Source organism: Entelurus aequoreus, linkage group LG06, assembly GCF_033978785.1.
Source record: "Entelurus aequoreus isolate RoL-2023_Sb linkage group LG06, RoL_Eaeq_v1.1, whole genome shotgun sequence".
Taxonomy (NCBI): Eukaryota; Metazoa; Chordata; class Actinopteri; order Syngnathiformes; family Syngnathidae; genus Entelurus; species Entelurus aequoreus.
The window spans coordinates 670779-693846 of record NC_084736.1 but is presented as its reverse complement, the minus strand read 5'-3'; positions in this window follow the sequence as shown (position 1 = coordinate 693846).

The window sequence follows — 23068 nt, the reverse complement described above, 5'->3', positions numbered from 1 at the left end:
GACTTTTTTTTCCATATTGGAAGTTATTTTCTAACACATTAGGACTTTTTTCAGAACACAAATTTTCCTTCTGAATATACGTCTTTTTCATCATAATTTAGAACTTTTTAAAACATTTTTATGTATTTTTTACGACCAAGTTTTTTGTAAAATTCTGACCTTGTCTCTCATTACAAACTTTTTGTAAGAATCTTACTTTTTCCTCGTAAATTCTATTCAACATGATGTTTTTCGTATTTTTCTCTCATACATTACGTTTCTCATGAAATGACTTATGTCCAAAAAAAATTCTCGAAAATGTAAACTTTTTTGATGCGACTTTTAATTGCAATACTACAATGTTCCACAAGAGGTGCCAGTAACTGACACAACTAAAATTTCTTATATATTCTGACTTTTTTTCATAATACAAGTTTTTTTCAAACATTATCATTTTTATCACAACACTACTTTTCTCTCTGAAAATTTGTATTTTTCTTGGAATTACGACTTTTTTTCCTGTAACTTATCTATTTTATTGTAAAATTCTGACCTTGTCACTACATTACAAACCTTTTCCCCAAATAACATTTTTTTTCCCGTAAAATCTGTCCGTTTAACAGTACGTTTTTTATATTTTTCTGTCATACATTATGACTTGTCTTGCAGCGTTTTGACTTTTTAAAACATCCGAAAACATGTCCTTTTCTGGTGATCACAACTTCCTCGTGACATTATGACCTATCTTCCAAAAATGTCGTAAAATTCCAACTTGACTAAATTTAAAAGTTACTCTTTTTTTCCCCTCAAATTCTGACTTTTATCATCATTACTTTTATCTTAACATGACTTTTCAATTTACCTACGACTTTTTTCATCTAAAATAGTCATTCTTTTCTTAAACGTTACGTTTCTTGATATCCTGTACGACTTTTCTCAGAGCACAAATTTCTTCTCCGAAAAGTTGTGTTTTGACTCGTTTTCTCATCACATCGCAACTTCTCCCGTTTCTCATAAAAATCGGACTCTTTGTTGTAACATATCATCAGTAAAATGTTTTATTTTTTATTATAACTTCTTTACAGTTGCACTTTTTACTAGGAAGAAAAACAAAGTATTTCTCATAAAGTAACTTTTTTGTAATCATTTTTTCTACTTGAATAACAACATTCGCTGTACAGGATTTTATTCTTATGACCTATTTATAAACTGTAGAGGTTGCCCTCTAGTGGGTTCTCCTGACCACCACACATTGGCACGAGAGCCCGGTATTCTGGATTCAATAATGTTTTATTAAGTACACCCTGCGGCAAACACACTCGACATTTCAGCCTCAGTCTCTCTTGCTGCTCTATTCTGCTCTCCAACGTGTGTCTCTCTCTCTCTCCAACTCCAACAACGTGTCTCGGTCCGGCTGCTGCTAATAAGGGCGACCGGTGATTAGATAACCATCCCCAGCTGGGCAATCTACTCACCTGCCGCTGGCTCTGCGGCAGGCCCGCAGACCACGCCTCCCTCCACATAAACTATTTCAACTATTATATTCGATTTTATGCCGGATGTCCTTAGATGAAAACGATCAATAATATCCAACAATCAATAAAATACTTTCAGCAATGGAAGCCTTTGAAAGAACAGATGTTAGCGTTTTGTGCTATTTAACTGTTAGTGGGGTTTTTACTGATTTGCATGCCAAGTCAAAATAACAAATGAAGAAAATGTGCATTGTTTTATTAATGTTTTATCAATGATTATTAATACGTCATTGAGGCGCTGCTGCCCACCAAATAGGAAAGCTTTTAAGGCGACAAAGCATCTCTTATCGCCACAATCTGACATTCATTCCATTCACATTACAACAGGAAGTCCAGCCTCCATCTTTCTTTCTTTCCCTGCATTCAGACCTTCCCCTTGCCCTTTTACTGGCAGTATACCAACGTGGATTAAAAAATACCTTTTCATGCTGCACCATTCTTTACTCCTGACTTCACCTCCCTTTGTTGCAGACGAGGTTGTGTCTTAATGATGGCCCTGGACTCTCTGTCAGTCTACCTGGATGACTTGTATTGTCACATTATATAATATTTAACAACATCCTCCGCTACTGTAGGGCCCCTTTATATTGGCGTGTATACAGTAGATTTATTATAGACCTTCTAGAAAATATAGTAGGAAACTTTTACTAAGAAATAACAGGAATTCAAGGGAATGTGAGAACATGTCCAGAAAATAAACAAGATATTTCCCAAAGTGGCTGCTTTGACGGTATTAGATATACAGTAGTTAAAAATCCAGTTCAGTTTCAGATAATTGCATTACAATGTTTTCGGTATTTAGGGAAAAAATTTGATAAAAGCCCTATGATAAATATATAAAAAATATTTAAAATTAAACGTTCAAAAAATCTAAAATAATGACACTTTTGTTTTTTGTTTTTACTGCTTTTATTGCATTTTGAGCAAATTAAAAAATGCAAAACTTAAAGATTTACAAAGATAAAACTGCCGACTGTTGATTGACACTGTCAGAAAATTTTTTTTTTTTTAGTTTAGATTTTTATCATAACTGCATTTTGCAAAGATGGTGTTTCTAATATTTTGACCCCTTTTGTAACTCAATAAATACGTTAACCAAAATAATAAACATAACTTGCTACCTTAAGAGGTGGATTTGTTGGTAAGTCTTAACTTAAAAAAAAAAAAATCATTTATTTTAAATTAAGTTGTAATTTTAAGTCATGGGGAGAAAGAAGTTGTAATGTTCCAGTAAAACTTTCAGATTTTACATGCAGAAATTTGTATTTTTAGAAAAATATTTTGATTTGACAAAATTGTTGACATTTTAAGATACCTTTTTTTTTGTAGTTTGGAGAAGAAAACAAATATTTGGAATAAAATGTCGTATTTTAAGTAAAAAACTCATATTATGTGAAAACTGATAATATGCACTATGTGAAGAAAATGTATTATGAGGAAAATCATAATGTTAATCAGTCTGAATTTATGCAAAAACTTTGAAGAAAAAGTTTGTAAAGTACTAATAACAAATAATACGAACAACAGTGTTATAACTATGAGAACAAGTATAATTGTGTTATGAGAAAAATCATAAGGTATGAGAAAAAACTTGTAGAACTTGTAGTCAAAAAGTAATTTTTTAAATAAATTCAGAAGTTTGAATTCAAAGGAAAAAAAGTAACTTTTTGAGGAAAACATTTCAGAAGGTGATGACAAAACTTCGAATTTTACAAAAAAGTTGAGACAAATTTAAATTTTTTACGAAAAACAGAATAATTGTGTTATTAGAAATGTCGTTACCTATGAAAAACAATTGCAGTAAAAAAAATCATATTAGAGAACTGAATCAGAATCTACGAACAACAAAAAAGTTTTATTCATGACAAAAAGTATAGTTGTGTTATGACAAAAATCATAATGTATGAGAAAAAACTACTTGTAGTCAAGAAGTATGTTTATTAAAGAAATTCAGAAGTTTAAATTAAAAGGAAAAAAGTAACATTTTGAGAAAAAAGTTTGTAAGTAATGACAAAAGTTAGAATTTTACAAAACAAACAGGAGAAAAAAAGTAAAATTTATTAGAAAAATAATAAAAACTTAAATTACTTTATAATTTTTTTCTTTAACCTTAAAAAAATTAAAAAGTAATTTAAGTTTTTAAAAAAACAAGTCTGAATTTATGAGGAAAAAGTAGCATTTTGAGGAAAATAATTCAGAAGGTGATGACAAAAGTTAGAATTTTACAAAAAAAAAAGTTTTGAGAAAAATTTTACATTTACGAGAAACAGAATAATTGTGTTATTAGAAACGTTGTTGCCTATGAAAAAAATGTCGGTAAAAAAAAGTCATATTAAATAACTGAATCAGAATCTACCAACAACAAAAAAGTTATATTAACGACAAAAAGTATAGTTGTGTTATGAGAAAAGTCATAACGAATGAGGAAAAAACAACTTATAGTCAAAAAGTATGTTTATTAAAGAAATTCAGAAGTTTGAATTAAAAAAAGTTACATTTTGAGAAAAAGTTTGTACGGTAATAACAAAAGTTAGAATTTTACAAAACAAACATTAGTAGAAAAAACTCAAATTTATCAGAAAAATAAGTGTTATAATTTTTTAAGGTTAAAGAAAAAAAAATTGAAAGTAATTTTATTTAAAAAAACAAAACATGTCTGAATTTATGAGAAAAGGTAACAGTTTGAGGTAAAAAATTCAGAAGGTGATGACAAAAGTTAGAATTTTACAAAAAAAGTTATGAGAAAAATGTTACATTTACGAGAAACAGAATAATTGTGTTATTAGAAAAGTTGTTACGTATGAAAAAAATTGCAGTAAAAAAGTCATATTAAAAACTGAATCAGAATCTACCAACAAAAGAAAAGTATAGTTGTGTTATAAGAATGGTAAATGGTAAATGGTAAATGGGTCGTACTTGTATAGCGCTTTTCTACCTTTTTAAGGAACTCAAAGCGCGTTGACACTATTTTCCACATTCACCCAAGAAAAATCATAATGTATGAGGAAAAACAACTTGTAGTCAAAAAGTATGTTTACTAAAGATATTCCGACTTTTTAATTCAAAGGAAAAAAGTTAAATTTTGAGAAAAAAGTTTGTGAGGTAAAGACAAAATTTACAATTTTACAAAACAAACATTAGAAGAAAAAAAAATATTAGAAAAATAATAGTTAAAAAAATGTTTTTTTAATTATAAAGTAATTGTATTTTTTTTTTTTAAATGAGTGTGAATTTATGATAAAAAGTAACATTTTGAGAAAAAAATTCAGAAGATGACAAAATTTAGAATTTTACGAAAAAAGTTATGAGAAAAATTTTCCATTTGTACGAGAAACAGATTAATTGTGTTATTGGAAAAGTTGTTACCTAGGGAAAAAAATTGCAGTAAAAAAAAGTCATATTAAAGAACTGAATCAGTTTTATTCATGACAAAAAATATAGTTGTGTTATGAGAAAAGTCATAACGTATGAGAAAAAACAAATTGTAGTCAAAAAGTATTTTTTATTAAAGAAATTCAGACGTTTGAATTTAAAAAGTTACATTTTGAAAAAAAGTTTGTAAGGTAATGACAAAAATTAGAATTTTACAAAACAAACATTAGTAGAAAAAACTCAAATTTATCAGAAAAATAAGTGTTATAATTTTATAAGCTTAAAGAAAAAAAAAACTAATGTTATTAAATAAATAAAAACATGACTGAATTTATGAGAAAAAGCAACAGTTTGAGGAAAAAAATTCAGATAGTGATGACAAAAGTTAGAATTTTACAAAAAAAGTTATGAGAAAAATGTTACATTTACGAGAAACAGAATAATTGTGTTATTACAAAAGTTGTTACGTATGAAAAAAATTGCAGTAAAAAAGTCATATTATAAACTGAATCAGAATCTACAAACAAAAAAAAAGTATAGTTGTGTTATAAGAAAACTTATAATGTATGAGAAAAAACAACTGGTAACCAAAAAGTATGTTTATTAAATAAATTACGAATTTTTAATTCAAAGGAAAAAAGTTACATTTTGAGAAAACATTTTTAATTTTAAGTTACAATTTTACAAAACAAACATTAGAAGAAAGAAAATAAAATTTATTACAAAAATAATAGTGTTAAAAAAATGTTTTTTAAATTATAATTATAATTAAAACATTTTAAAAACGAGTGTGAATTTAAGAGAAAAAGTAACATTTTGAGGAACATTTTTTAGAAAATGACACAATTTAGAATTTTACAAAAAAAGAATAATAATAATTGTTTTATTGGAAAAGTTGTTAACTATGAAAAAAAATTGCCGTAAAAAAAGTCATAACTGAATCAGAATCTACCAACAACAAAAAAGTTATATTCATGGCAAAAAGTATAGTTGTGTTATGAGAAAAGTCATAATGTATGAGAAAAAAACTTGTTGTAAAAAAAAAAAAAAAGTATTTTTATTAAAGAAATCAGTTAGAACTGAGGAAAAAGTTTCTAAGATAATGACAAATGTTAAAATTTTACACAACAAAAAAAAGTTATATTTAGGAGAAAAATAATAATTGTGTTGTAAGAAAATGTTAAGATATGATACATTTTTTCAAGTAATTTCATCAAATCAATTGTATGAATTTACAGGAAAAAAGTAAAATTTTAAGAAAATTTTTTTTTACAAAAAAGTTATGAAAAAAAATTCTTACTTACGAAAAAAAGAGTCTAAATGTTTGTACAACAATAACAATACTAAAACTTTGTTTCTAAATAGAATACATGGACAAAAGTGACATTAAATTAGCATTAGCATAATCTAGCCTGAAATGAGAAGGCCTAAATTGCCATAACTGAGATTTTGTGGACTATTGGTAACAAAAAGCGTATATTCTCGGACGCAAGGATTCTTCTTCCTCTTTCCTCCTGCTGGTTGGAAAAAGTCCGATGTTCAAGACTGACTGTGTGTGTTCTTTCTTTGACGGCTCCAAATTAGCTTGCGCAGACACACTGACGTCATGGCAACCGTGCTGGTGAGGCCTCGGAATGTTAATGAGCTGACTGGTGCTGGCGGTTACCTGGCAGAAGTCAGCGCCGACACGCCAGTCGGTAGGGAGACCCAATCTGGCCACTTCATTAGGTACACCTGCACCATCAAATTAGGCTCAGATACCAGTATGAATTTAAATCTATACATATTATTACAATATTAATGCTCTGTTTTGATTGACTTAGTAACATTACTTCAACAATAAGCATGATCAACAATTTACATTAATAATACCTCTGAGAGTTGTAGTATTTATTTTCTATTATTATTTTTCTATTATTAGGGGCACTGAAATTCGGGAGTCTCCCGGGAAAACCGGGCGGGTTGGCAAGTATGACTGGGAGACGCAACTGCTCTGTACTTCTCCCTACGTCCGTGAACCACTCCGTACAGCGGCATTTTTAAAAAGTCATACATTTTACTTTTTGAAACCGATACCGATAATTTCCGATATTACATTATAAAGCATTTATCGGTCGATAATATCGGCAGTCCGATATTATCGGACATCTCTAAATAGAACCTCTGACAGTGGCGAACACGTACATTTTCACACACAAAAAAAAATCTTTTATCTAAAAGAATGCTAATATTTTTAAGCTCAGGTTTTGGAAGTTTTCCTACACATTTGAGGTGTGTGTGTGTGTGTGTGTGTGTGTTCTGGCAATGCTTACTTAATGGGGACATCGCTCTGTTTACACAGTCACCTTTAGGGGACCTCTGACGGTATGGGGACAAAAAATCAGGTCCCCTAAAGGGAAACCTTTTTAAATGATAGTCAGATCCATTCTGGCATTAATAGTACTGTGATTCTGTATGGTATCCATCCTTAGTTAAAACTAATATATTTTTCCAAAAACAAAATCTGGTTTAGTGTTCCTTAGGATGACATTTTCATACATCATGGTTATAAAACATTATTACCTTAAAGCAGGGTGTCCAAAGTGCGGCCCGGGGGCCATTTGCGGCCCGCAGGTAATTTTTTAACGGCCCCACGGCACATTCTAAAAATACGATGAAAAAAAAAAAAAAAACATAAAAAGTGGTATAAAAGAGCAAACAGGTGAAATGTCACAAGAAAATGTTGCATTATTTACTCTAATAACACAAAACTGCCATGCAGGCTGTTTCTTTCTTTAAAAAATAATAATGAATCAAAATCAATGTCATTATGAATTATTGACCTATTCAAGGCTCCAGTTACTTCACATTAAATATTCCACTTTGAGATATTTTGGGGGGAAAATGTTGCATATTTTTTGGTTGCCATTTAAAAAACAATGTTTTTTAAAGAAGGGCCTAAAACGAACAAACAAAAAACATAAACAACAATGAAACTTATAATTGACGGATAGATCTGAAGTTGATCTTGAGACTATTGTGGTAAAAGTTTAAAAAAATGTTGGATTTATTTTTTTAAACTTTACTGAGCAGTACCCTTTTGGATCCCCAATAATTTTAGTGGGACTTTTTTTTTTTTTTTTTAAGTGTCATTGCTCAAAAAAATAATGAATAAAATCAATGTTGTTATGAGTTATTGACCTTTTTAAGACTCCAAATATTATATAATCTCAAATATTCCACTTTAAAATTTCATTGGGGGAAAATATTGCATATTTTGTGTTTTTTTCCATTAAAAAAAAAATGGTTTTCCTTGACAAAAATGGCATACAACTTACATTTTATTGACAGATAGACATAATGTTGATCTAGAGATTTAAACCTTGAATAATAATAATAATAATAATAATAATAATAATAATAATACTAAATAATGACACATTTGTAATATTTTTTTTGACCAAAACCTTTTGGGGTCCCCGGGATCAAGTCTGAGTGGAGGCCTAAACGTAGCTTTTTTTATACATATATTGCATTGGTTTTTAAAAAAATATATATCAAAATGGCCCCCGCTTGCTTTGATTTTTCAGTGTGCGGCCCTCAGTGGAAAAACTGCCTTAAAGTATGATTCACATTCAGAATTTTCCATCCTTCTATATATGGTAGTTGGAGTTGCAGACAACTTCATTACTGCTAAATAGCAGTTTTCAGTAATGTCACAGAAGATGCAGGATTTGCTTTAACATTTAAGTGGTGAAACTTCCTATAAGAGGACAGCTGCAGTGCTGTATTCTGAGCATCATGTCATATTTAATTTGAACTTTTTTTTTTTTTTTTTTTTTAAATGGTCCTCAGTAGTCACGTACAAATTTGTGTGAATTATGCAAAATTATTTAAATTTGGTGAACCATATTAACTCTTTTTCCCCAGGGTCCCTAGTAAGAATGTTCCCTCTAATTTTTAATGTGTGTGAGCAAACGCACAAACTCCCTGAGCATTCAGTGGAGCACATGTGAGCAACATCAGACGTGCACACTGTGGCCACACCAGCGTCACACCTGTCCCAAACCTGACATCATAACAATTTAAATGTTTTATTAAAATAATTTTCTGATATAAGTGATTTTGCCCTCTTACAATGACAATAACAAAAAGACATGTTTTTCATGAGCTGTGTGCTAGTATTGTATGTCTGGCTGCGGGTCCTGCCTTTAAAAGAAATGTTACCCCTTTCAGAGATTACATTTAGTTCCTGTAGCTTTCTGTCTGTAAAATACATCTTTTTATAAGCATTTATGAAATCTAGTGACAATATTTCATGAATAATATCCTTAGATTAACATTCTTAATAAATGGCAGTAAAATAAGCACACATCTGATAGTGGAGTCAGTATTACAACCTGGCATTTACACATTGTGTGGCGTTGGGGTTGTCCGACTTTTTGTGTGGCCAGAAACGCAGCACTGGCTAAGTGCCATGAGTGCGTGTGTTGGTGCAAGTGAGACAGAGCGAGCGGCTTCTGTTGAAACGACGGATGACAAAGTTGGTTTAAGCCTGGTTTGTATGGCAGAAAATTACCAGTTTTTATAAATAAAAGTTTTTTTTACTCATGTTTTTGGTGTGGTTACAAACAGTTTTGCTCAATAAAGTGATTGATGGAATTCCTGTCCGTAAAGTGTCTCGACAGACGATAATTGAACTGTGTTGACAAAGATTGTTTTATTCATTGGGGCCACTCTTGTTGTCACTTGTCACTCATAGAGTTGCATTGCAAAATCATACAGAATTAAAGCTGCAAGCAGCGTTGGTCGGGCCCGCATATTTGGCAGGTGCTATCTGCTGAAGGATGTCAATCTATGAAATGTAGGTCTAAGTGTTTCATGTCTCTAAGACGTTCCTACCGGAAGTTACAAGCAGTTGTGTCTGTGTTTTCCTCTGAGGAGCAGTTTTGTCTCTGTTTTATTCAAAAATTGCGCTAGAGCGCAATTTTGAGTTTTGGGGTTCGTTTTTTTTATTAGATCGCAATTTCCACCAGTCCTGATGTGTGTGAAAAGTTTGGTGAGTTTTGAAGTATTTTAAGGGGGTCAAATTACAGCTCAAAGAGGCAAAAATGAGTGTTTTTAGTCATTTTTTGTCTTGAAGGGGAAATTGCCAACTTCCTGTTGATTTTTGCCCGAAGAAATTAATTAATGAAAAGTAGGTCTAAGTGAGACCTACATAGAGGTTTTTGTTTCATGTCTCTACGACATTCGTACTGGGAGTTAGAGGCAGTTTTCTTCTTAGGGGGCGCAATTTTGAGTTTTGGGGTTTGGTTTTTCAACTAAATAGTTTTGTTCGCGTTTTTTTATGTGTGTGTCAAATTTCGTGAGTTTTGAAGCATGTTAAGGGGGGCAAAGTAGTGTGCAAAGCTGCGGAAAAATAATAATAATAATGATAATAATAATAATAATAAACCTTACAATTACAATAGGTCCTTTCGTCCCAATGCAAAAGGACTCCCGTTGGGATTCCTTTTACATGGGCCGTGCGGGCCCTAATAAATTGTAATGTGTTTATTTTGTTTAAAGTTCAGATGGGATTTTTGGTTTTCTGCGCGGTATTAATTTGCTGTGCGCAGAGGACGAGTGGGCAGTGCGCAATTGCGCAGGCGCGCACCTTAGAGGGAACGTTGGTCCCCAGTAAGAATGATCAGCACATTACTTCATCAATCCAGAGATTTAAAGACGTGTATGAGCTAACTGGGCAATGGCCATTTTACCAAAAAAATGTTATGCCTCCACAACCTGTAGAAAGGATAGTCCCCACAAGTGATGATCAAAAACTTGATCCCCATTCCTAATGATAACCAGTATGTGTATGTGTGTGTGTGTGTATGTGTGTATGTGTGTATGTGTGTGTGTGTGTGTGTGTGTGTGTGTGTGTGTGTGTGTGTGTGTGTGTGTGTGTGTGTGTGTGTGTGTGTGTGTGTGTGTGTGTGTGTGTGTGTGTGTGTGTGTGTGTGTGTGTGTGTGTGTGTGTGTGCGTGTGTGTGGTAAAAAGCAACAACCAAAGTTAACTTTGTGTCGTTACACATAACTCCACTTTACAGCTTCAACTTGTGAGTTGTGTCAGCAGGAAGTGTAACTCTTGCTCCAGCACAACAAAAATCAATCTCAGCAATTCCACAAAAACTAAGCTAAAAAACAACAACTTAAATAAACTAAACGTACCACAGATGTCATGTCGACTCCGTATAATAGCTCGACATTAAAAAATAATAAGTACCTCATTGGTTTGCATGTCAGCGGGTCCTCGTTAGAAAGACTTCTACCTGCAGGCGATGTCACATGACTCTGTTGCACCAATCCACTGTGTGGGACTTTGAACCGATACTGTACCGATTCCCGCCACCTGGGAATCAATACCACTACGCCAAAGTATCAATTTTCTGTGCTTTTGTGTGTGCTACTAAACATAAATTGTTTTTGATGATAAGACCAGTTGTATAGTATATGGTGTGTTTGATCGATTCAGTCGTTTTTTTGTTGTTGCGCCCTACAAAGTGTCAATACTGTAAGTATTGTACTTATCACGCAGCAGCTGTTTGATTGTAACGCACGTCTCCGTTGTAGTTTTCATTCACAAATTTGAAGGTGTTGAAATCGCCATGTAAAATCACTAATGCAAATCGGTAGCATAGCAAAGCTAATGCATGTTAGCATCAAGCTAGTGCATTTTAAAAAAAAAGTGGAGCCTTAGAGATTTTTTTAAGTCAATTATTTTCTTGGCATTGAAAATTACAACATTACCTAGAGGTAGTTTGTCTGAGTACACTTTTTAAAAAATGTTTTATGCTAACATTATCCCTGAGTGTGTGTATAAGTGTGTGTAAAATGTGCATCTTTTGTAGTGCATGTACAGTAGTCATGCTTCTCTCTCACACACACACATGGACACACCAACTATGGTTATAGCGCAAGCACCTTAAAAAACGTAGCTACAAAATAAATCGGAAGTTACTCACCAGTTACTTGGTGCTTGAATAGTTTTTACTCTTAGTTAAGTAATTATTTGAATGATTACTTTTACTTTTACTTGGGTGATATTACTCTGAAGTAACTACTCTTAGTTTAGGGATGGGTACCGTTCACATTTAAACCGATACCGTGCCAATTCCCTGGTACCTGGGAATAGATACCGGTATTCAGCGGTACCAATTTTCAGTACTTTTGTGTGTGTTCAATAAAAGTTAATTGTTTGTTAATATTTTTTTATTGTAAGGTTTAAAAATGAGCTGATTATAACTGAGCTGTCCAGTTGTTATATCTTGTTTGTTTTTTTGTTTTTTCTACATTAGTTTAATTTACAAACTTCCAAGATATCAGATGGCAGTACATTTTCCATGAAGGTGAATGTTGTGTTGCGCCCTACATAGTGTTTATACTGTAAGCACACACCAGCTGTTTGATTGAAACATTCATCTTAGTTGTAGTTTTCATAACAAAATTTGGAGGTGTTTAAATCGGCATGTAAAATTGCTAATGCTAATAGTAGCCTGTCTATGGCAAATTCTATGTAAATTAGCATTTTGGAAGAGCGGAGCTTTATTTTAAGTTCAAGTTTTTTTTTTACCAAGCTTACTTGCTTTAATGGTGTTGAAAATTGCACTTTTATTCGGAGTGAGTTCATCCTGAGTGTTGCCTAGTGATTGTTAACGTGAGCCGGTGTTGAATATATACTGTGTATGAAATATGGCACCGTTTGATTCTACGTGAATTTATACACGGTAGTAGCGACGGACTTTGGTAGGTGCCTGTAAAAGTACAGAATTTGGTAAACATCTCTACTTAAGTACAAACCCCAAAACCAGTGAAGTTGGCACGTTGTGTAAATGGTAAATAAAAACAGAATACAATGATTTGTAAATCCTTTTTAACCTATATTCAATTGAATAGACTGCAAAGACAAGATACTTAACGTTCGACTTGAAAAACGTTACTTTTTGCAAATATTGGCTCATTTGCAAAAAATAACAGCTACTGAATGGAGCTATTGAATGGAATTCAGGGATTTCACCATCTAAGGTCTGTAATATCATCAAAAGGTCCAGAGAATCTGCACGTAACATTGAATGCCTGTGAACTTGGATCCCTCAGGCGGTACTGCATGAAGAAAACGACATCGGTGTGTAAAGTATATCACCACATGGGCTCAGGAACACTTCAGAAAACCACTGTCAGTAACTACAGTTCGTCGCTACATCTGTAAGTGTAAGGTAAAACGCTACTATGCAAAGCGAAAGCCATTTATCAACAACACCCAGAAACGCCGCCGGCTTCGCTGGGCCCGAGCTCAGTGCAAAGTGTAAAAGTGTTCTGTGGTCTGACGAGTCCACATTTCCAAATTGTTTTTGGAAACTGTGGATGTTGTGTCCTCCGGAACAAAGAGGAAATTAACCATCCGGATTGTTCTAGGCGCAAAGTTCAAAAGCCAGCATCTGTGATGGTATGGGGCTGTATTGGTGCCCAAGGCATGGGTAACTTACACATCTGTGAAGGCACCATTAATGCTGAAAGGTACATACAGGTTTTGGAGCAACATATGTTGCCATCCAAGCAACATTAGCATGGACGCCCCTGCTTATTTCAGCAAGACAATGCCAAGCCACGTGTTACAACAGCGTGGCTTCATAGTGAAAGAGTGCGGGTACTAGACTGGCCTGCCTGTAGTCCAGACCTGTCTCCCATTGAAAATGTGTGGTGCAATATGAAGCCTAAAACACCACAACGGAGACCCCGGACTGTTGAACAACTCAAGAATGGAAAAAGAATTTGAAGCTTCAAAAATGTCTCCTCAGTTCTCAAACATTTACTGAGTGTTGTTAAAAGGAAAGGCCATGTAACACAGTGGTAAAAATGCCCCTTTTTTTGCAATGTGTTGCTGCCATTAAATTCTAAGTTAATGATTATTTGCAACAACAAAAAAAAGTTTCTCAGTTCGAATATTAAATATCTTGTCTTTTGGGCTACTCTACCACGCCACTGGTGTGGTTGGTGTGTAATCGTAACTCAAATCCAAACACTGTTCGCACTACTCTATATTGCACACTGCTATGATTACTTTGTCAGTGAGGAGCAAGAAACTAATCAATTCACCGTCCTGAATCCCGCTGAGTGCAGCTGGTGTCTTCCATGATCTCCCTGTTGGACCAGCAGACACAAATGAGGACGCTTCCTGCAGGCTCATATTTCCTATCTGGAATTTTTTATATATATATATATTTTTTTTTTAACGGCAACAGTGCCTGCAGGCAGGCTTGCAGCGCTGGTCAGAGTCTGGCACACTGAGCGAGAGCCAGCCTGGCAAAGAATGACATCGCTCACAGCGCTGAAACATATCCCACTCCAGGGACCTTTCCTGCAGCCAAAACAATGCAAGTGAAGGTGTGTGTGCTGGCCAATGTTCAGCTTTCTTTGGATTTGTAAGTCAATATGTCCTCCATTTTTGTCCCTTATGTGCCTGATGTGCTTGTATTCATAACAAATAACTGTTCAACGGCTAACGTTTATTAGGGCTAGTCACTAAAGCATGGATATATGCTATTGTGGTGGATATACACACACAGGACACTTATTAATTATTACGGTTATAATTCACTGCGTTCTAGCCCATGTTTACTTGCATAGGTGCATAGGTGCTTTTACTTTGAAGTGTTGAGACACACCTCTGTGGTGCTGACGTAATTACCTGTGCGACAGTTTTGTTGTTGTGTTGTTCTCTCTAAAAATAAACGGAGTGTTACTTGGCTCCCCAAAGAGGAATAAATCTCCGTCGTTTCTCTGCCTACACTCCTACATTGGTGACCCCTTTTTACTCTTGGACGTTTCCAGAGTTTACTGAACATGTCTGCTACACTAAAGTTGCCCGACTTTTGGGAAGGGAACGCAATTGCGTGGTTCGCACAGGCGGAGGCTCAATTCGCCATCAAAGACATTACGGCGGACGAAACAAAGTTTTATCATGTGGTGGCGTCCCTTACAAGCTCAACTGCGGGGAGAGTGGTGAGTCTGCTAGAACGTCCTCCTGCACGCAACAAATACGCCGCTCTGAAGGCGCATCTACTGGAGACTTTTGGACTTTCTGAATCCGAACGTGCGCGCCAACTCCTCTCACTTCCCGGTCTCGGCGACAGTAAGCCTTCTGAGCTGATGGATCACATGCTGGCTCTGCTGGGAGACCATCAGCCGTGTTTTCTTTTCAAAGAACTATTCCTGCAGCAGCTTCCAGAACAGGTGCGTTTGGCACTTGCGAATTCATCTATTACGGATTTTCGCCAGTTGGCCAGGGAGGCGGACAAATTTTTCTCAGCTGGGAAGAAATGTTTTGCAGCCACGCCCCCTTCCACGTCTACTGCCACCAGTGATGACCATATGCACCAGCCATACTCCATCTCTGCCACCACTACTGTGCCCCGACGTGCAAAGCAGTCAGGAGGATTGTGTTTCTACCACGCCAAGTTTGGCAACAAAGCCAAGAAATGCCTTCCCCCCTGTACATTCAGTGCGTCGGGAAACGCACCGGCCGCCACCTATTAGCAGCCGTGGGTGACGGCCGTACCAGCGGCTTGCTGTTTATTACTGACTCCCTCTCCGGTCGTCGCTTTCTTTGTGACACAGGTGCCCATATGAGTGCGCTGCCAGCATCAGCCACAGACATTCGAGCAGGGCCGTGTGGCCCCCCCCTTCTGGCCGCAAATGGCAGCACAATCCACACCTTTGGCACACGCACTGTGACAGTGAGTTTTGCTGGTCAGCGTTTTACCTGGGATTTTGTGTCAGCAAAGGTGTCCACTCCCCTGTTGGGTGCTGATTTCTTGTTTGCCAACAAGCTTCTAGTGGATGTGAGGAACCGCCGCCTCGTCCACGCTGAAACATTCGGCTCATTTCCCTGTGAACACAGTGACACTGCCCCGACGAAGCTGTCCAGTGCCCTCTCGCCCGCTGATGACTTTTCTCACCTCCTCAAGGAGTTCTCAGACATCACCGCACCTACCTTCTCCTCCGCCTCCGCCAAACATGGTGTGTCGCACTACATCTCCACCAATGGCCCGCCTGTGCACGCCAAAGCCCGGCGCCTTGACCCACACAAGCTCAGTATCGCAAGAGCTGAGTTCGACGCCATGGAACGCCTTGGCATCGTCCGCCGGTCGAACAGTCCCTGGGCCTCCCCCCTTCACCTGGTGCCAAAGCCCAATGGTGGTTGGCGCCCGTGCGGCGACTACCGACGCCTTAATGCTGTCACTACGCCGGACCGGTACCCTATTCCACACATCCATGACTTTTCTGCCCACCTGGCGGGTGCGTCTATTTTTTCTAAAGTGGACCTCGTCCGGGGCTATCACCAGGTACCAGTTCAGCCTCAGGACATTCCCAAAACAGCGGTGATTACCCCATTCGGGCTTTTTGAGTTTCTACGGATGCCATTCGGACTAAAAAATGCTGCCCAGACCTTTCAGCGATTGATGGACACGGTGCTGCGTGACTTGTCATTCGTTTTTGTCTACCTGGACGATATCCTAGTGGCCAGCACGTCTGAGGCAGAGCACCTATCACACCTGCGTCTTCTCTTCAGTCGTCTCCAGCAGCACGGCTTGATCATCAACCCAGCGAAATGCCAGTTTGGACTGTCTTCCATGGATTTCCTGGGCCACCACATCACTACAGCAGGGGCGATTCCTCTGCCGTCAAAGGTGGAGGCAGTGTTGGGGCTTCCGCAGCCTCACACTGTCAAGGCTCTACAAGAGTTCTGCGGCATGGTCAATTTTTACCACCGTTTTGTGCCTCGGGCTGCCGACCTTATGCGCCCCCTATACAGCGCTCTCAAGGGTAAAAAAACTTCTAAGCATGCCCTTTCTTGGTCCACGGACATGTTGGCAGCTTTCTCTGCTACAAAGGATGCACTCGCGGACGCAACTATGCTGGCTCACCCGGTGCCTGACGCCCCTGTTGCTCTGACCACGGACGCCTCAGACTATGCTGTTGGTGCTGTTCTCCAGCAGTTGGTCAATAGTGTTTGGCAACCTCTCGCTTTTTTCAGCCGCCAACTTAGGTCCAGTGAGCAGAAATATAGCACTTTTGACCGTGAACTCCTCGCCCTGTATTTAGCCATCCGTCATTTCCGTTTCCTGCTGGAAGCCCGTCCGTTCACTGCCTTTGTGGATCACAAGCCTTTGACCTTCGCCATGGCCAAGGTGTCGGAACCATGGTCTGCCAGGCAACAGCGCCACCTTGCTTTTATTTCTGAATTTACCACGGACATTAAACATGTGTCAGGAAAAGACAATCCCGTGGCTGACTGCCTCTCCCGTGTGGTCATTGGTGCTGTCCACCTTGGAATAGACTATGCCCGAATGGCTGTGGACCAAGTTTCGGACCCCGACATTCAGGCGTACAGAACAGCGGTCACTGGCCTCCAGTTGGCGGACGTCCCGTTCGGCGATGCCGGCACAACGCTGCTCTGCGACGTATCTCTGGACCTGCCCCGTCCTGTGGTGCCGCAGGTCTGGAGACGGCAAGTTTTCGACGCCATACATGGCCTCTCGCACCCAGGCAGCAAGCCGTCACAGCGTCTCGTGGCAGCAAAGTTTGTCTGGCATGGCCTCAAGAAGGACATTCGCGACTGGGTCAGGACCTGTGTGGCATGCCAACGCGCTAAGATCCATCGCCATGTTAAGGCCCCGTTGGAGCAGTTTGCAGTTCCCGAAAGACGTTTTGACCACGTCAACGTTGACCTGGTAGGACCCCTTCCTCCCTCCAGGGGATTTACTCACCTTCTGACTATGGTGGACCGGACCACCCGTTGGCCGGAGGTTGTCCCACTGTCGGCAACGACATCAGCTGATGTGGCCCGGGCCTTCATTGGTACCTGGGTCGCCCGGTATGGTGCCCCATCTGACCTTTCGTCTGATCGTGGCCCCCAGTTTACTTCCGAGCTCTGGAATACTGTTGCCTGTCAGTTGGGTGTCTCACTCCACCGCACTACAGCATACCACCCTCAAGCAAACGGCATGTGTGAACGTTTTCACAGGGACATGAAGGCCGCCCTTAAGGCTTCTCTCACAGACGACGGCTGGGTCGACAAGCTCCCGTGGGTGATGCTGGGGATTAGAACTGCGCCTAAAGAGGACCTCCTGTCTTCCTCAGCGGAGTTAGTTTATGGCCAGACCCTCAGAGTCCCAGGTGAATTTATACCCCGCACTACAGTCCCCTGGTCTGCTTCTGACCAGCGGCGTAGCCTCATGGACACTGCCCGTACCTTCCTACCAGTCCCGACCTCGCACCACTGCTTGCCCCAGGTGCACATTCCCCCTGACCTGCGAGCAGCGGGGTACGTGTTCATCCGCCACGATGCCCATAGGGGGCCCTTGCAACCACCATACGACGGTCCTTATCGGGTTGTGGAGGCTGGGGATAAGACATTTGTCATTGACATTGGGGGCAGACTGGATCGCGTCTCAGTGGACCGGCTGAAGCCAGCCCACCTGGATTTGGGCCGTTCAGTTGAGGTGGCTCAGGCACCACGTCGCGGTCGACCCCCACACTGCCAACCGACGTCTGCTCGCCGTCAGCAGCCGGCTGTCACCCTCCCGCTTCACCCCCCTCCACCTGCCCAGGAGCTTCGGAATCGCTTTGGGCGGGTCATTCGGGTCCCTGGTCGTTTCACTGGGCCAGTTCTTGTGAATTCTGGGGGGACGTGTGTGGTGGATATACACACACAGGACACTTATTAATTATTACGGTTATAATTCACTGCGTTCTAGCCCATGTTTACTTGCATAGGTGCATAGGTGCTTTTACTTTGAAGTGTTGAGACACACCTCTGTGGTGCTGACGTAATTACCTGTGCGACAGTTTTGTTGTTGTGTTGTTCTCTCTAAAAATAAACGGAGTGTTACTTGGCTCCCCAAAGAGGAATAAATCTCCGTCGTTTCTCTGCCTACACTCCTACACTATTTTCCAATATAGTTTTCCGTATAAATATACTGCACTTTGATTGATGTACAAAACCCAAAACCAGTTATGTTGGCACGTTGTGTAAATGGTAAATAAAAACAGAATACAATGATTTGCAAATCCTTTTCAACTTATATTCAGTTGAATAGACTGCAAAGACAAGATATTTAAAGGCCTACTGAAATGAAATTGTTTTACTTAAACGGGGATAGCAGATCTATTCTATGTGTCATACTTGATCATTTCGCGATATTGCCATATTTTTGCTGAAAGTATTTAGTATAGAACAACGACGATAAAGATCGCAACTTTTGGTATCTGATAAAAAAAAGGCTTGCCCCTACCGGAAGTAGCGTGACGTAGTCAATTGAACATATACGCAAAGTTCCCTATTGTTTACAATGATGGCCGCATGAAGTGAGAGAGATTCGGACCGAGAAAGCGACGATTTCCCCATTAATTTGAGCGAGGATGAAATATTTTTAAATGAGGAAAGTGCAAGTGAAGGACTAGTGGGGAGTGGAAGATGCTGTGAGAGCCGGGGGTGACCTGATATTCAGCTGGAAATGACTACAACAGTAAATAAACACAAGACATATATATACTCTATTAGCCACAACACAACCAGGCTTATATTTAATATGCCACAAATTAACCCCGCATAAAAACACCTAGGTGTTTGTTATGCTAGCTCCTAGCTACTAGCTCGAGCTAGTTATAGCTCGAGCGGGTAATATGGACGGGATCCTGTATATATAACCCGCCAATACAATTCAAACACCTGCACAACACACACACTCACTCAGCCCAAACAACCGTTCACCTAACCAAAGGTTCATAAAGCTTATATATTTAATCAAAGTTACGTACATGACACGCACGTACTGGCAAGCAATCAAATGTTTGGAAGCGCGCGGGTGGGACCTGATATTCAGCTGGGAATGACTACAACAGTAAATAAACACAAGACATATATATACTCTATTAGCCACAACACAACCAGGCTTATATTTAATATGCCACAAATTAATCCCGCATAAAAACACCTAGGTGTTTGTTATGCTAGCTCCTAGCTCCTAGCTCCTAGCTACTAGCTCGAGCTAGTTATAGCTCGAGCGGGTAATATGGACGGGATCCTGTATATATAACCCGCCAATACAATTCAAACACCTGCACAACACACACACTCACTCAGCCCAAACAACCGTTCACCTAACCCAAGGTTCATAAAGCTTATATATTTAATCAAAGTTACGTACATGACACGCACGTACGGGCAAGCAATCAAATGTTTGGAAGCGCGCGGGTGGGACCTGATATTCAGCTGGGAATGACTACAACAGTAAATAAACACAAGACATATATATACTCTATTAGCCACAACACAACCAGGTTTATATTTAATATGCCACAAATTAATCCCGCATAAAAACACCTAGGTGTTTGTTATGCTAGCTCCTAGCTCCTAGCTCCTAGCTACTAGCGAGTATGTAGCTGAGCCGCATCAGAGTGGTCAAAGAGCCGCTTGCGGCTCCGGAGCCGCGGGTTGCCGACCCCTGACCTAACCCAAGGTTCATAAAGCTTATATATTTAATCAAAGTTACGTACATGACACGCACGTACGGGCAAGCAATCAAATGTTTGGAAGCGCGCGGGTGGGACCTGATATTCAGCTGGGAATGACTACAACAATAAATAAACACAAGACATATATATACTCTATTAGCCACAACACAACCAGGCTTATATTTAATATGCCACAAATTAATCCTAATGCTAGCTCCTAGCTCCTAGCTACTAGCTCAAGCTAGTTATAGCAAGCGATCAAATGTTTGGAAGCGCAGCTGTGTACTCACGTTATCGCAACTGTGTATCCAAATCAAAGTCCTCCTGGTAAGAGTCTGTTGTCCGAGTTCTTCGATCTTGACTGCATCTTTCGGGAATGTAAACAAAGAAGCGCCGGCTGTGTACGTGTTGTTGCTGACTTCCCTCGCAAAATAGACACTTCGCACCGACAACTTTCTTCTTTGCTTGCTCAGCTTCTTTCTCCATAATGCAATGAACAAATTGCAACAGATTCACCAACACAGATGTCCAGAATACTGTGGAATAATGACATGAAAACGGAGCTATTTCGTATTGACTTCAATGGTGTCCGAATACTTCCGTTTCAATGATTGACGTCACGCGCATACGTCATCCTCAGAGGCGTTTCGAACCGGAAGTTTAGCGGGAAATTTAAAATTGCACTTTATAAGTTAACCTGGCCGTATTGGCATGTGTTGCAATGTTAAGATTTCATCATTGATATATAAACTATCAGACTGCGTGGTCGGTAGTAGTGGCTTTCAGTAGGCCTTTAATGTTCGGACTGAAAAACGTATTTATTTTTTTGCAAATAATCATTAACTTAGAATTTAATGGCAGCAACACATTGCAAAAAAGGGGCATTTTTACCACAGTGTTACATGGCCTTTCCTTTTAACAACACTCAGTAAACTTTGGGAACTGAGGAGACCAATTTTTGAAGCTTTTCAGGTGGAATTCTTTCCCATTCTTGCTTGATGTACATCTTAAGTTGTTCAACAGTCCGGGGGTCTCCATTGTGGTATTTAAGGCTTCAAAATGTGCCACACATTTTCGATGGGACTACAGGCAGGCCAGTCTAGTACCCGCACTCTTTTACTACGAAGCCACGCTGTTGTAACACGTGCAGAATGTGGCTTGGCATTGTCCTTGATGAAATAAGCAGGGGCGTCCATGAAAAAGACGTTGCTTGGATGGCAACATATGTTGCTCCAAACCCTGTATGTACCTTTCAGCATTAATGGTGCCTTCACAGATGTGTAAGTTACCCATGTCTTGGGCACTAATACACCCCCATACCATCACAGATGCTGGCTTTTCAACTTTGCGCCTATAAGGAGGAGGACACAACGTCCACAGTTTCCAAAAACTATTTGAAATGTGGACTCGTCAGACCACAGAACACTTTTACACTTTGCATCAGTCCATCTTAGATGAGCTAGGGCCCAGCGAAGCTGGCGCCGTTTCTGGGTGTTGTTGATAAATGGCTTTTGTTTTGCATAGTAGAGTTTTAACTTGCACTTACAGATGTAGCGACAAACTGTAGTTACTGACGGTGGTTTTCTGAAGTGTTCCTAAGCCCATGTGGTGATATCCTTTACACACTGATGTCGCTTTTTGATGCAGTACAGCCTGAGGGATCGAAAGTCACGGGCATTCAATGTTGGTTTTCGGCCTTGCCGCTTACGCGTAGTGATTTCTCCAGATTCTCTGAACGTTTTGAATATTTTACGGATTGTAGATGGTGAAATCCCTAAACTCCTTGCAATAGCTCGTTGAGAATTTGTTGAAAAAGTGGTGACCCTCGCCCCATCCTTGTTTGTGAATGACTTGAGCATTTCATGGAAGCTGCTTTTATACCCAATCATGGCACCCACCTGTTCCCAATTAGCCTGTTCACCTGCGGGATGTTCCAAATAAGTGTTTGATGAGCATTCCTCAACTTTCTCAGTCTTTTTTGCCACTTGTGCCAGCTTTTTTGAAACATGTTGCAGGCATCGAATTCCAAATGAGCTAATATTTGCAAAAAATAACGAAGTTTCTCAGTTCGATCGTTAAGTATCTTGTCTTTGCAGTCTATTCAGTTGAATATAAATTGAAAAGGATTTGCAAATCTGTTTTTATTTAGGATTTACACAATGTGCCAACTTCACTGGTTTTGGGTTTTTGTATTTTGTCTGTTGCAGTTTTGCTAAGTCAAAAATCAGTTAAAAAATATGCAAACATTTGTGTTATTTACATAAAAAGACACGCTTTAAAAACAAGGTGGACTAAAAACACCGGAGGCTACCATTGCCTTGAGTCCTAATCAATGTTTGTATCGATTTGCTCTTTGTGCCGACCCAGAAAAAAATGAACAATTTGACAAGAATAGACCTTTTTTGGAGTCTCCGGCGGTGCTTTGCTCGGTCGGCCTCTCAGGCTGCAAATAATCACAGTGTTCATCAACACGATCGAAGGAGGGTTTTCATTCTGTCGTCTTTTCATTGTCTCCACTCGTCTGGAGGAGGACAAAAAGTGGACCTTATCAGTGAAACTTTTTGCCTTTAAAGGGGAACTGCACTTTTTTTTTTTTGGTAGAATTTGCACATCAGTCATAATCCTTATGTAAGACGAGACCACAT